Here is a 15125-nt window from a genome sequence, read left to right as displayed (position 1 = left end):
AACACCATCAATGTAATTAATAGACAGTCCCTGAAAAGAATTTGATGGGCTTTGAATAAATGAATGTTCAAACCTTACTTCTTACAAATGAGATGGAGAATTCATTATGAATCTGTGATACGCACTGATCGTCAGCTTCATCTATTACACTGTTTGATGACTGCCTCGAATGCCCCACTGAGTTAAAGCGAGCAAATATTGATACAGATCTTGGCAAGATATAAGAGAAAATATATGATCAATACAAAGACAGCATGAGGATGTCAATCCTCCCTCGACCGTTGTAGACTTTGCACGAATCAGAGCGGTGGGATGGCAATATAATAAGACATGAATTCCAGATGAGCTCTTTCACACCTGAAAGCCTTCTCGCCATTAAAGGAACTTATTTTTTTATTTTTTTCCCTACACAGAGTGATTTTTCTTTTTTTTCTCACGACAAAAGAATAATCGCTCTCGCTTTCTTTTATCGTCACTCACATATGAGATGTATCCACTCTTTGTGCATTTTATAGAGCCACTTCCAGAACAGTGAAGAAGAAATGGCACTACTACCTTTTTTGCAGACACTAAATCAAATTATGCACCAAAAAATGAACAACGGTGACACCAGACCACAAGTTTAGCTTTAAATGTTGTGCAATTGTGTATGTATGTAATTCGGTCCCAGGTCTGTCTTTCCTATCAAGATGTCTTCATACTGAGGCTTCTGTGTTCTACTGATAACAGATAATTTCCCCTCATCTTCATATATATCATGATTTACTTAGTGTAAGCTGCTGCAGTAAAAAGTGAGAGGTCTGTATCCTTGTCATTGTTTTTCAGGTGTGTTGTCGCTTCAGAAAGTGTTTTACCTGCACCTCATTTCTTCACTCTGCATCGAGGTTGAACTGAACTGCTGTCAAGGGGAGGCGCGTGCCCAAAAATGAAGCACCAGCGAAGCTAGATTGAAATAGCTGCTGCATATAAATGAACAGGATGTACTCTGTGGAGCAAGGGTTTGTGCATGGCTGACTGAGTGCTGCACAGCAAACATTGACTTACATTTAATGCTTGTGAGGACTGATGTTTTAAACAGAGTGTGGTGCACAGATTTTAGCTTCATTGACAAGATTTCTGCTCTTAAGTTTTCATTTACAAACTCTGTTTTTCAGCTGCCCAGTCTGAGCTCAATTAATCTCCTTATTAAGTGAGGGAGTCGATCATCACAGTCTGCAAGGTGGCTCTGAGACACCGCTCCCACTCACCCACTCAAAGCTTTTTCACACGGGTGTATTTGATAAGCACATTAACTGTGGTTCCCTGTCACTGTGCAAAAGTCCCGAGTCACCGTTCATTTCTTAATGTCTCTCTTGGTTCGTCGGGTTCAGTATCAGAGTAACTTTTGGCTGCTCCTTCAAATTTGATATTGAGCTAAAAAAAAAAATGCTGACTTTTAGCCAAGTTAAAGGCTTCTTAGAAAAATGCAAAATTTTGTGGTTTTACTTCTTGGCTGCTGTAGTCGTCATTTTGCATTCTCTTCTTTGTCTGTTTTTAAGCAAATAAATAAATATATATATCCAGCCCTGATATATTTTAGTTTAGTTTTTAAGCAGAGATGATAGCGCACTGATCACTTTATTACAGAAACAGCTTCGTGCGCACTGCCTTTATATCCAGCCACACACACAAACCAAACCGCTGCACACTGTTGTTGTCACGAGCTGAAAGCAGGGACTCAAGCGCAGAGCAGGTTGATGTCTCAGAACACGATTTATTTACACACCCGTGCAATAATATATACAGTGACGGGAAATTCAGGGTTCCAGGGGATAGGGGAAGGCTCTCTCTCTCTCACGCTCGCTCACGTCCTCACACACGTTCGTACCGCGGGGAGGTCACAGGTCCGGGAAGATAAGCTGGAACAGGGAAAGGGAGACATCACTCACAAATCACGAAGGCATAAAGGTGTAAGACCACGGGAGCTGGAAAGGTAGACTAACGTCAGTGGCGCAATCATCCCGCGATGAGAGGATCTGTGACCCAGCCTCAAATAGAAGACGGATAATCAGCTGATCGCCAACAGCTGTGAGAGCCAAGGGCGGGAGCCAGCTGTGAGCTCCGCCCAGGCAGAGAGATAGGGGGAGAAAGAGAAAAAAAAACACAAGTGTAGCCTTGTGAGGCCGGCTGGGCAGGCACGGGGACCATGACAGTACCCCCCCCTCAACGGGAGCCTCCCGGCGACCCACCAGGCTTACCTGGATGCCTGCGATGGAAGTCCCGAAGCATATTCCTGTCCAGAATAGCCGCCCGAGGCACCCAGGAACGTTCCTCTAGCCCGTAGCCCTCCCAATCCACCAGGTACTGAAAACCCCTGCCGCGGCGCCGGGAGTCCATGATGCGGGAGATGTCATAGACCAGCTGACCACCCACAAGCCGGGGGGGCGGCGGGGGCCTGGCAGGAGGACACAGCGGGCTGGAGAGCACCGGCTTGACCTGGGACACATGGAAAACATTGTGAATCCGCATGGTACGAGGCAGCTTGAGGCGAACGGACACAGGGTTGACAATGGAGTCTATGGGAAAGGGGCCAATGAACTGAGGTGACAGCTTCTTAGACTCCGTCCGCAACGGCACAAAACGGGTAGGCAGCCATACCTGTTGACCGATGGAGTATTCAGGGGCCGGTGTCCGGTGACGGTCAGCGAGGGCTTTGTTGCGCTCCTTAGTGCGGAGTAGAGCGGCCCGAGTAGCACGCCAGGCCCGGCGGCACCTGCGGAGGTGAGCCTGAACAGAGGGGACAGAGTGCGCACCTTCGACAGCTGGGAGCAGGGGTGGTTGGTAGCCCAGGGATGCCTCAAAGGGTGACCTGCCCGTGGCGGCGGAGGCGTGGCTGTTGTGGGCGTACTCGATCCATGGCAGCTGTTCACTCCAGGTCGATTGATTGTGGGAGGCAACACACCGGAGGGCAGCTTCCAACTCCTGGTTAGCCCGTTCGGACTGTCCGTTGCTCTGTGGGTGGAAACCAGAAGAGAGGCTGACCTTGGCCCCCAATGCGGTGCAAAACTCCTTCCATACTCGGGAAGTGAACTGTGGTCCCCTGTCCGAGACAATGTCCTCGGGGATCCCGTGGAGCCTGAACACATGTGAGGCGAGGAGCCGAGCCGTCTCCAGAGCCGTAGGGAGTTTAGGAAGGGCGACAAAGTGTGCTGCCTTAGAGAAACGGTCGATGATAGTTAGTATGGCGGTGTAACCTGCAGAAGGAGGCAGTCCAGTGATGAAGTCCAGCGCGATGTGTGACCATGGTCGAGCCGGCGTAGGGAGAGGTAGAAGATGGCCCGACGGAGGTTGGTTTGACCGCTTGTTCTGGGCGCAGGCGGGGCAGGCAGTCACAAACTCCCTGGCATCCCTCGCCATGGTGGGCCACCAGAAGTAGCGTCGAAGGAAGGACAGGGTACGGAAGACCCCGGGGTGGCATGAGAAACGGGCAGTGTGAGCCCACTGGAGTACCTGGGAGCGGACCGCCAAGGGGACGAAGAGGCGGCCCGTTGGGCCGGTCCCAGGATCCGGTTCAGTCTCTTGTGCCTCCTGAATGAGGGATTCAATCTCCCAGGAAACGGCTCCAACCACCCAGGCCGCCGGCAGAACTGGTTCGGGTACCGACTCCTCCTCCGTGGTGGAAAACTGCCGGGACAGGGCATCCGGTTTCACGTTGCGAGATCCGGGCCTGTAGGTGATGGTGAAATCAAAGCGAGCGAAGAACAATGCCCACCTGGCTTGCCGAGAACTGAGGCGTCTGGCCGAACGGATGTACTCCAGGTTCTTGTGATCCGTCCAAACAATGAATGGGTGAGCAGCCCCCTCCAGCCAATGTCTCCATTCCTCCAAGGCGAGTTTTATGGCCAAGAGTTCCCGATCCCCGACGTTGTAATTGCTTTCTGCGGGTGAGAGACGGCGAGAGAAGAAAGCACATGGGTGAAGCTTACCGTCGTCCTGTTGTGAGAGAACCGCCCCCACCCCGGAGTCAGAAGCGTCGACCTCCACCACGAACTGCCTTGTGAGGTCCGGCTGCCGGAGGATGGGCGCTGAGGAAAACCTCTCCTTGAGCTGGACGAAGGCTCGCTGAGCGGCAGGGTCCCACAGAAAAGGAACCTTCGGAGAGGTGAGTCTAGTGAGAGGGAGAGAGATCTTATTGAAATCGCGAATGAATCTCCTGTAGAAATTAGCGAATCCCAGAAAACGTTGCAGTTGGCGGCGATTAGGAGGGACTGGCCATTCAACCACCGCACGCACCTTCCCAGGGTCGGTACGTAGATTTCCGTTCTCAACTATATAGCCCAGGAAAGCCACCGCAGGCGCGTGGAACACACACTTCTCCCCCTTCACAAACAGCCGGTTCTCCAAGAGGCGTTGCAGGACCTGTCTCACATGCACCTGATGCTCCGCGAGTGACTTAGAAAAAATGAGAATATCATCCAAGTACACAAAGACACAGCGATTAACAAAGTCACGAAGCACCTCGTTCACCATGGTCTGAAAAACAGCGGGAGCGTTGGTGAGGCCGAAGGGCATAACAAGGTACTCAAAGTGCCCCTGGTGAGTATTGAAGGCCGTCTTCCACTCATCCCCCTCCCGGATGCGAACCAGGTGGTAGGCGTTGCGCAGGTCCAGCTTAGTAAAAACAGTCATGCCCTGGAGCAGCTCAAAAGCAGAGGAAAGCAGCGGCAAAGGATACTTGTTCTTGACAGTGATCAGGTTAAGGCCGCGAAAGTCGATACACGGGCGCAACGAACCGTCCTTCTTGTCCACGAAGAAGAACCCAGCCGCAACCGGGGAGGAGGAGGGACGGATCAAGCCCGTAGCGAGCGACTCAGAGATGTAACGCTCCATAGCGACCCGCTCCGGCTGGGAGAGGCTGTACAGGCGGCTAGACGGCAACGGAGCCCCCGGAAGGAGATCGATAGCGCAGTCATACGGGCGGTGGGGGGGAAGGGACCGCGCCCGATCCTTGCAGAACACGCCACGCAAGTCATGATAGACCCGCGGAACCGCCAAAAGATCTGGGGGGTCGGACGGCGAACCAGAGGGCAGAAGCGGAATGGGCGCCGTGGCCGCCCGAAGGCAGGACATGTGACAATTAACACTCCAACCCAGGACGTCACCCTTCTCCCAGTCAATGTGCGGGTTATGGAGCACAAGCCAGGGGTGACCGAGAACCAGCGGAGTGAGTGGAGCCGTGAATGCAAAAAAACAAATCCTCTCCGTGTGATTGCCCGAGAGAGACAACGAAAGGAATTCCGAGACATGAGTGATATCGGGCAGGCGGTGACCAGAGAGCGCGTGCACGCGGAGAGGGCGTGACAAGGGCTCCAAAGCGATGTTCAGCTTGGCGGCGAGCGAGGTGTCAATAAAGTTCTGCTCAGCCCCAGAGTCAATGAGTACTGAAAGCGAGTGAAAAACAGATTGTACTTGAAGTTTGGCCGGTAAGAGAAGTCTGGGGAGAGGGTTTTTACTAAACAGATCGCCCACCAGCACCCTCTCAATCACTGGCGAGCGCGCCCTTTTGCCAGCGTCGGGCACGAGGAGACAGAGTGACCCTTACGGCCACAATAGACGCACTCACCGGCGGCCAGACGGCGCTGGCGCTCTGCAGGCGTTAGCCGCGAGTGTCCAAGCTGCATGGGCTCCTCCTCATCACCGGCGTCAGAGTCGCGCGGCCCGCGGCCGGCTGGAGAGGCCCCGTGATAATCCAGTGATTCCTGTCCCGTCCGTGTGTGCGAGCTCCGGTGTGCACGTACTCTGTCATCCAGCCGAACGCACAGGGTCATAAGCGCGTCTAGGGAAGAAGGCAGTTCACGAAGCATCAGTTCTTTCTTTATGTCTTCGTTAACATTAGAAAGCAAAGTACTTTTTAAAGCCTCCTCCCCCCACTCTGTCTGTTCAGCTAAGGTGAAGAAGTCAATAGAGAAATCAGCCAAACTCCGCTTGCCTTGTTTGAGCGCGAGCAGGCGCTGGCCGGCTGTGAGCGTGGTGGATTTTCTATCGAAGACGCCTTTGAACTTATCCAAAAAGTCAGAATACGTTATGTCAGGGTTGGCGTGAAGCACAGCTTGAGCCCAAATCAGAGCCCGATCCTGGAGTAGTTGAACTGTTTGTGACCCGTGGTAGGTACCTATTTAAAATAGGACAGAGCCGTAGGCGCACAGTCAGTTTAAAAGAGTTTAATTTTTTAATACAAAATAAAAGAAACAGTGTAACAGCGGCACCTCAAACCAATTAAAAACGTTACCTTATTAGAGACGATAAAACTGTGCGATTGCCCGTGAGACGGGACAAGCGCTGCGGGGAACCGTTTAAAAACAAATCGACATAGCACACAGGTTAAACATGGACGGCAACTCACACATGACCCCAAATGGGTAAAACACTATAGAAAAAAAGTCAAATCTTCAGTGCCGTCTTCACTCGGGCCCACCGCTGTGCATGCAAAAGCGGGGAGACAAAAAAAGGATTTGTTTTCCCTGCAGCGCCTTCACCGTCTGCGACAATATATATATATATATAAATAAAGGGGTTAAAATACTAAAAGGATCAATATCTGTGGTGCCTACTGATACAGAAAAAGTAAAACCAAAAACCAAAACCATCGACAGCCGCAGCAGTCAGTCTGTCGGCGTACACCAGTTTAAAACAAATTAAAACACACTGATGTGTCGGGTCCTTTGCCCGCAGCCAGAAATCCACCTGGCAAAGCAGCAGCTCGGTACTCTGTGAATAAAAGACAGGAGATCACTAGCTGGACAATAAAACACAGGAATATTCCTCCACTGAATTGGTTTTGTTACCTGTCCACAAGTTCGTGTCACACCCTAATAAATGTGGGTCAGTGGCGATGAAGTCCACTATACCGTTCTCACGGGAGCAATGTTTCCCACCTACAAGGGTGCAAATAACTGTAAACCTCTGCCAACAGCCAGAGCTCAAGTGGTACATTTTTGTGTAACCTACCGTTCTAACAGAAGTTTAGGGGAAGGACGCGTATCAGACTTTCATAATTAAGAAACACCAACTTGCCCAACTCGGACCAAGCACTCGCAGCTTCAGGTTTGCAAAGGAATACCCAATTGCCCACACCTGCGCTTATGAAAGGAGCGAAGACCAGCTCCGCCCACCAGGGGCGGTCCCAAATCTCCAGGTCTCACCTGTCACATTCATATGCAATCTTAGCACCATCGTTAGCAAAAGCTTGCGGTTGCTGACGAAACTGAAGGGCACATTGAGTGAGGAAGCCAGCACATTTATCAATTTCTCCGGAGAAAGCTTTCGGTGTGGGTAGAAATCTGTTAGCTTGGGAAAGTGAAGAAGCAGGAGGTGTGGCACTTACTGCTGAGGCCGAGGCTTCCTGGAGAGGAGCGGCGGCAGGTGGAATTGCCGGCAGGGGTGTTCGTTGGGCCACAGCCTGCGTGAGAGCAGCGAGCTCGCCACGGAGATGAACAAACATCTGTTCGTGTCGGTGTCATGGTCCTGGGCCATGTGGGCCCAGTATTCTTAGTTCTTTATTCTCGTATTTCGTTCCTTATTTAGGCCATGTCTTCTGAGTTGCCCTGTTGTGTTGTTCCCTAAGTGTTTTTCCCTTCATGGCTCTCTCCCCCCTGTGTGCCCTCTATGTATTGATGAGCCCTCGTCTCCCTTTGTGGTTGTTTCATGTTTCCCCAGCCCGTTATGTCTGTGTTTTCCCCGTGCTCTCTCTCCTCCTGTCGGAACCTCTGTGCCTCTACATGTCATGTTCAGTTCACCCCGCCCTGTCTCGTTATGATTATCAGTGTCACCTGTGTTCCCCGTGTGTGCCCACTTTCCTCGTTTACCCTCTGTGTATTTCTGTCTGAGTCTCCCTCTGTTCGGCGTCGTGTTCTCCCTCATGCTGTGTGTGATTCCCCCGTGTTTCCTGGTGAGCTTTACGTTAGTTTTTCCCAGTTTAGTTTTGTATCTCCCATTGTCTTTTGTCAGCAATAAAGCTGCTTTTTGAGTTCATCCCCGTGTGTGTGAGTTTTGCATTTTGGGTCCTCCTCCTGCCTGCCACACAGCCGAGCCATGACAGAAGAACGCGACCACGATATGGACCCAGCAGTTCACAACCCCTCCGCGGACCTCCAGTACGATCTGACCATGTCAGACCCAGCGGACAGTTCGGACGAGATTGGGGAGGAGCTGCAACGGCTCTGCCGGCTCATGACGCGCATCTGTGGGTGCACGGACCCCAGAGTGGTGTCCACCGGGTTGGCGGCCATTGACGCAATCCTTCAGCAAGCGCCACAGCTCCGGCGGTTTCCCCAGCTTTTTGAGGCGTTCGACTCTCTGGCCCCCCTGAAGGAGGAGCTTCGCGCTCGCACGCTGGCCCAGAGGGTGTTAAATGCCGCCTCCGCACCTACGACTCCGACCCGCAAACGGTTGTCGTTGCCGCTGCCTCGCGAGCCGGAGGCAGTCAGAGTAGGGACTCTGAGGCTCACCGCTGCACCGCCATCAACTCACAGTTCGTCTCCGCCACTGTCAAGCTACATAGCCCAGCGCACTGAGATGGTGGAGGCCACAGATTTCGACGATGATGAGCGACAGCAGGTATTGCTAGCTTTACGGGAGGACGAGCTTCGTTGGAAGCCCTGGCTCATTTCAGAGGAGGAACTCACACCTGTTGCACCGCCTCGGACCAGCCGCTCGCCCTCCCCACACTGCTCAGACTTTACTTCGCCTGCCTCTTTTCTGGCAAGGATGTGGGCGGACGACGAGGAGATCGCCGCCACACCACCCTCTGCTTCGGTGGCTCCAGCATCCATCGTACACACTTCCAGAAAGAACCGGCGTCAGCGCCGCCGTCGCGCACTGCTACGTCCTGTCTCGCCCTCCACGAAGCGTCCCGCGGACGCTGTGGGGGTCCTGGACGTCGATCACGAGGGGCAGCAGCACGCCGCAGGCGCACAGCTAGTGGAAGAGTTCGGGAGGGAGCCGTGGCTCGCTCCTGATCATGACGAGCGCTCTTTCCGGGGGTCTCGACTGGCTCTTGGGGGTCCCCGGAGTTGCCAGGGACTTCCACCGCTCACCCCGCCCGCTTCCACGGATAGAAAGAAGCGGCACTCTCGCCGCCGGCACCCTGAGCCTGCCATTTCTCGGACAGTTTTTTCTGAGCCTGCTCCTTTTCCTGCTCGTGTTTCTCCTCCCAGGTCAGTTCAGTTAGCTCCCTCGCAGCCACCCTCAGTTCAGTTAGCTCCCTCGCAGCCACCCTCAGTTCAGTTAGCTCCCTCGCAGCCACCCAGGTCAGTTCAGTTAGCTCCCTCGCAGCCACCCTCAGTTCAGTTAGCTCCCTCGCAGCCACCCTCGGTTCAGTTAGCTCCCTCGCAGCCACCCTCGGTTCAGTTAGCTCCCTCGCAGCCACCCTCGGTTCAGTCTCCAGTAGCTCCAGTGCCGCCTGTAGCGCAGGCCCCAGTAGCTCCAGTGCCGCCTGTAGCGCAGGCCCCAGTAGCTCCAGTGCCGCCTGTAGCGCAGGCCCCAGTAGCTCCAGTGCCGCCTGTAGCGCAGGCCCCAGTAGCTCCAGTGCCGCCTGTAGCGCAAGCTCCAGTAGCTCCTGTAGCCCAGTCCCCGATAGCAGTACGGTCCGCTGGTCAGCTTAACATCCAGCCAGGGGTCTCAAATCTCTCTGGCTCTGCATCAGCTCCTGCTGGGAGCTCGGATGAGCTCATCCAGGACTCCGCGGCTCCCACGCCGCCATCTACCTCGTCAGCTGGAGGGTCCGAGGGGCCCGTTCAGCCTCCTGTCTCCGCTGGAGGGTCCGAGGGGCCCGTTCAGCAACCTTCCTCGTCAGCTGGGGGTTCAGGAGAACCGCACCAGCCTCATGCCACGTCAGCTGGAGGGTCCGAGGGGCCCGTTCAGCCTCTTGTCTCTGCTGGAGGGTCCGAGGGGCCCGTTCAGCCTCCTGTCTCCGCTGGAGGGTCCGAGGGGCCCGTTCAGCCTCCTGTCTCCGCTGGAGGGTCCGAGGGGCCCGTTCAGCACCATGCCACATCAGCTGGAGGGCCCGAGGAGCCCATCCAGCCACCTTCTGCTACGCCTGGTCCAGCCTGTCCTTCGTCAGCTGCAGCCTCAGAGCCTTCGTCAGCTGCAGCCTCAGAGCCTTCGTCAGCTGCAGCCTCAGAGCCTTCGCCTAGTCCAGCCTCCGAGCCTTCGCCTGGTCCAGCCTCCGAGTCTTCGCCTGGTCCAGCCTCCGAGTCTTCAGCCTCGCCCGCCGCGGCTCCGGCCTGTGCCTCGTCTGCCGCGGCTTCGGCCTGTGCTTCGTCTGGTCCTGTGCCCACCGGGCCATGGCCAGCACGCCTGACACTGGAGAGCCGCCGCTGCCTTCCGCGCGGCCGGCCCCCTGAACTGCTCCGTCGTCTCCTCCGCCGCCGCCGCTGCCTTCCGCGCGGCCGGCCCCCTGAACTGCTCCGCCGTCTCCTTCGCCGCCGCCGCTGCCTTCCGCGCGGCCGGCCTCCGGACCAGCTCTGCCACCTGTGCCACCCGCCTGGTCGGCCCCCCGACCGTGTGACCCGTGAACTCTTGTTCCTGTGGGCTCTGGGTCGGCCCCCTGAACTTTATTTTGACTATGGTCGTGTGCTCCCGTGTTTTCTGTTGTTTATTTTGTTTCCCGTTCTGGTCCCTCCGTCCTGGTCCCCCGCCTCCCGCCCTGGGTGGGTTGTTTTCTGTTTTTGTTTTTGTTTCTCGGGTTTGGGCTGTCGGGAGCCAGTCCTTTAGGGGGGGGTGGTGTCATGGTCCTGGGCCATGTGGGCCCAGTATTCTTAGTTCTTTATTCTCGTATTTCGTTCCTTATTTAGGCCATGTCTTCTGAGTTGCCCTGTTGTGTTGTTCCCTAAGTGTTTTTCCCTTCATGGCTCTCTCCCCCCTGTGTGCCCTCTATGTATTGATGAGCCCTCGTCTCCCTTTGTGGTTGTTTCATGTTTCCCCAGCCCGTTATGTCTGTGTTTTCCCCGTGCTCTCTCTCCTCCTGTCGGAACCTCTGTGCCTCTACATGTCATGTTCAGTTCACCCCGCCCTGTCTCGTTATGATTATCAGTGTCACCTGTGTTCCCCGTGTGTGCCCACTTTCCTCGTTTACCCTCTGTGTATTTCTGTCTGAGTCTCCCTCTGTTCGGCGTCGTGTTCTCCCTCATGCTGTGTGTGATTCCCCCGTGTTTCCTGGTGAGCTTTACGTTAGTTTTTCCCAGTTTAGTTTTGTATCTCCCATTGTCTTTTGTCAGCAATAAAGCTGCTTTTTGAGTTCATCCCCGTGTGTGTGAGTTTTGCATTTTGGGTCCTCCTCCTGCCTGCCACACAGCCGAGCCATGACACGCTCCAGCATTGCGGCCAGGGTGGCGAGAGTGGGAGTGGAGGCCGCCGAGTCTGCTGAGTCCATTTCCTGGCGGGATGATTCTGTCACGAGCTGAAAGCAGGGACTCAAGCGCAGAGCAGGTTGATGTCTCAGAACACGATTTATTTACACACCCGTGCAATAATATATACAGTGACGGGAAATTCAGGGTTCCAGGGGATAGGGGAAGGCTCTCTCTCTCTCACGCTCGCTCACGTCCTCACACACGTTCGTACCGCGGGGAGGTCACAGGTCCGGGAAGATAAGCTGGAACAGGGAAAGGGAGACATCACTCACAAATCACGAAGGCATAAAGGTGTAAGACCACGGGAGCTGGAAAGGTAGACTAACGTCAGTAGCGCAATCATCCCGCGATGAGAGGATCTGTGACCCAGCCTCAAATAGAAGACGGATAATCAGCTGATCGCCAACAGCTGTGAGAGCCAAGGGCGGGAGCCAGCTGTGAGCTCCGCCCAGGCAGAGAGATAGGGGGAGAAAGAGAAAAAAAAACACAAGTGTAGCCTTGTGAGGCCGGCTGGGCAGGCACGGGGACCATGACAGTTGTAGACCGTCCTGTTTAACAGAAACTGTAGCAAAACCTTTATTGTCAATCACTCACAGTATTAGACTCCCCACAGCTGACCTCCCGTCCATCTCACAGCTTGATTTTATGACTGCTTTGTTGTTTTTATATTTGTCTGTGTTTTTTCCCCCGTACTCCAGTCAACTCTATTGTGTGGCTGGTTGACTTAATCTTTGCTGTGCTTTTACTGTTCTTAATACGTCCATAGGTGTAGTTTGTGCTGTTGTGTGATTTTGTTTTGGGGTTTTTTGCACTTTCTGAACTCTTTTGAGAGTAAATTTGACCCTTTCACAGCAGCTCGTAAATCACACAGAATGGCAACATATCTTCTGCAGGGATTATTCTGCTTACTAATGCATTTGGTACTTACTGTGACAGGGAATACATCTGCAGATGTTTATGGTTTGCATGTATAAAACCCCATTCCCTCATTTGGAAATTCTCTTTCTGCCTGAATGTAAACAACATAGTGCACATTTATGCAGGGCAAAACCTAACTGAGTTCAGAGTGCCGTGGGGCGTCATTTTACATGCACGCCAAACTCTGGCTGCTGGAAATAATGGAACTCCATTTGCATGTTGACCTAAGCTGTGGCTACAGCTGCTGTGTAAACATTTTTTATTCAAAAACTAGAAAAACACTTTCTAGTTCCCTGATAAACAGAAATACTAAACACTCTGTGGTACACCTTGATGTTTTAATTACTAACAGAGCCCAGGAGGGGACTGAGAAGAGATGTGGAAAATGGAGATATGTGTGGGAAAAAATACTCAGAGAGGGAAGAGCGAGGCAAAAGGTTAGCCTTTCAGAAGTATAACTAACTAACTGATACACTGGTGATGGACACTATACTACTGCAGGATGGTTGATATCTAATTTAGATTGACATAATGTCTTGTTTTTCATCTTTGCTAAAAAAAGAGGAAGGAATTTTTGTGTTCAGATACCTTCCAAGGATTGTGTGACTCTGGACAAAACTTGAAGTACACTTGGACAGGTGTAGCGTCCTCCCCGATTCTGTACTACCCTTTAAATGGCAAGCTGAGCTGTGCGTAGGCCCGTACAGACAGATGTAATTGTCAGAGTCAATACCTCCTCACGTATCCACACCAAGCTGCAAACTATTGAGAGAGACAGAGCAGCTGGACGAGGCAACGGGGAGCATATAGATTTCCTCTTTCTGCTGAGCAGGAGGAAATCTATCCGATTGTTAAGTGATGACGCGACGAATCCTACTTCCGGGCCTAAAGTAGTCTGCGTTTAATATGGCTTTTGTGTTGTTAACATGTTTAATGTTTTGTATTTTCTTCTATTTAATCTCAAAAAGCTCCTAAAACAGTCAGTGATCACTGTTGACCACCCTCGGCTTTTATTACCGCTAATCATTTATTTAAGCTCAGTTTTTAAAACCTTAGGATGTAACTACAGCCCAGCCCATGCAGCAGTATATGAATGACTAACCTCGTATTGTGGATGGATTATCTCAGTTGTTCTCCTGGCTGAAGTTTGGTCCTTTTACAGCATCCTGCCATGCGATTACATTTGTTCCTGACCACTGAGAACACTCACGTTAACTTTTATCGAGCGGAAAAAAAGTTAGCTTGTGTATATTAAGCTAACATAGCTGTGTCGCTAGCGGTCACGTAGCACATCATTATATAGCAGCTAGCCAAACTTCAGTAACCCTACAAACGTCACTGCTGTTTAGTTTCCTGTCTTCATTTATGCTGGAAGTGATAACAGAGCTGTACGTTTTAATTTGTTTCCAAAACCCCGCAGTCAGGACATGCTATATTGTATTTAGATAGAAGCTAGCAAGCTAACTCCCTGCTAACTTCTATCTCCGTTAAATGTCATAAATTCCGTTTTTATGGATGCCTGGATGTTAAACTCAATTGTTACACCTGGTAGAGCAGAACGCGTTTTCATTTTATTAAAGATGAAAGACTTTAGACAGTTTTTCAACTCTCAGTAATGCCATAGTGATCGTTTGATATATGGACCTGCAGCGGAGTTTAGGTCCAGACACGGCTAGTGACGTCAGACTGAACAACCGGATACGATCTTCCTCCTATCAAAGGCGATATTCAGGTACAGTTCAGGGTGTCACTTTGTTTGCAGAACAGCAGACTGAAATGCTCGCTACTAAAGAGTAGTCGCTGTGGTTGTTTGTTTGAGTGAGTCTTAACCAGCCCAAGATTTATGGATTTTAAGAACTGCTTTTTGCTTTTCTGACGTCTTTTTTCCTTCAGTGCTGAGAAAAGGGCCAGTCCAGTTGTTTCTTTTTAACGATGACATTTAGCTTGCAATAGCTACTTTTTTTCATTATTACACTCGTCTCTTCTGCGTTTCTCTGTCTACATTTACTGCAAATCATCCCTGTCTCCTGTTTAGTGTCTTTTTGTCTTGTTTTGGTTTTTATTTGTTCTTCTTACTTTCACCAGTTTCATGCCTCTCCTCTGTCTCATCACTAATCAGTCCATATTTTTAACTTGTATATTCTTCTTTAGTGGATCATTATTATATAACGTGTTCTCAATGCATTCGTTAGATTATTTATTTATTTATTTGTGACTGACTCTTTATGTTTTGGACTTGTATTACATCTGGCTCAAGGGCTTCCTTTCATCTTACCTCACATATCTCATCCATTGAGTTAGGTGCCTTTTTTCTGCTTAAATGACTCTTAGGTTACAGTTAAGTATATTAAAAAGAAGCAAATAAAAGCACTTCTCTGAAAATGGTTATGTACAAGGAAAAAGCAGCCAATGCCCAATGGAAAACTTTGAAAGATCCTCAGAAAGCCTGAAGAAATATTACTCAAAACTGCTTTAAAAAAATCAGAAGAGAGTCTGACTCCTTAAAAACAAAATATAAAGAAATGGCTGGTGGCTCAAGATTTTTGAACAGTAATATATCTCCAAAATGGAACTGAGGTTTAAGCAGAATAATGTGCACAGCTGTAGAGAGACCCCCGCTGCTTGCGAAAAAGCTAGCGAGATTAGTTTATTGATTCGGGCAAAGCAGCGAGGGAAAACAATAGCTGGTTTCTTTTCCAACTTTAGCTGCAATTATGGTTCTGAATTACTAATTGGACTCTGAAGAGGCCATTTACATGGAAATGCTGTCTGTGGCTTTTCTGTGAACTTGCCCCTTACCTGTGTTTTTAGATTTCC

General features: G+C 51.4%; 2 long non-coding RNA genes across 2 annotated transcripts; both read right to left on the bottom strand.

Moving 5' to 3' along the window:
• Nucleotides 1-5040: 5040 nt before the first annotated feature.
• On the bottom strand, nucleotides 5041-7182 carry LOC113022930 (uncharacterized). The gene is made up of 3 exons (XR_003272471.1): nucleotides 6988-7182; nucleotides 6825-6914; nucleotides 5041-6747 (listed from the first exon to the last, which is right to left on the bottom strand). It is a non-coding gene; the product is annotated as an uncharacterized LOC113022930 (long non-coding RNA).
• Nucleotides 7183-11467: 4285 nt separating this feature from the next.
• Nucleotides 11468-11941, bottom strand: LOC113021736 (uncharacterized). The gene is made up of 2 exons (XR_003272343.1): nucleotides 11717-11941; nucleotides 11468-11632 (listed from the first exon to the last, which is right to left on the bottom strand). It is a non-coding gene; the product is annotated as an uncharacterized LOC113021736 (long non-coding RNA).
• Nucleotides 11942-15125: the final 3184 nt, after the last annotated feature.

Source organism: Astatotilapia calliptera, chromosome 5 (genome assembly GCF_900246225.1).
Source record: "Astatotilapia calliptera chromosome 5, fAstCal1.2, whole genome shotgun sequence".
Lineage (NCBI taxonomy): Eukaryota > Metazoa > Chordata > Actinopteri > Cichliformes > Cichlidae > Astatotilapia > Astatotilapia calliptera.
The sequence above is the reverse complement of the archived record's forward strand: the minus strand, read 5'-3'. Positions and strand labels throughout refer to the sequence as shown.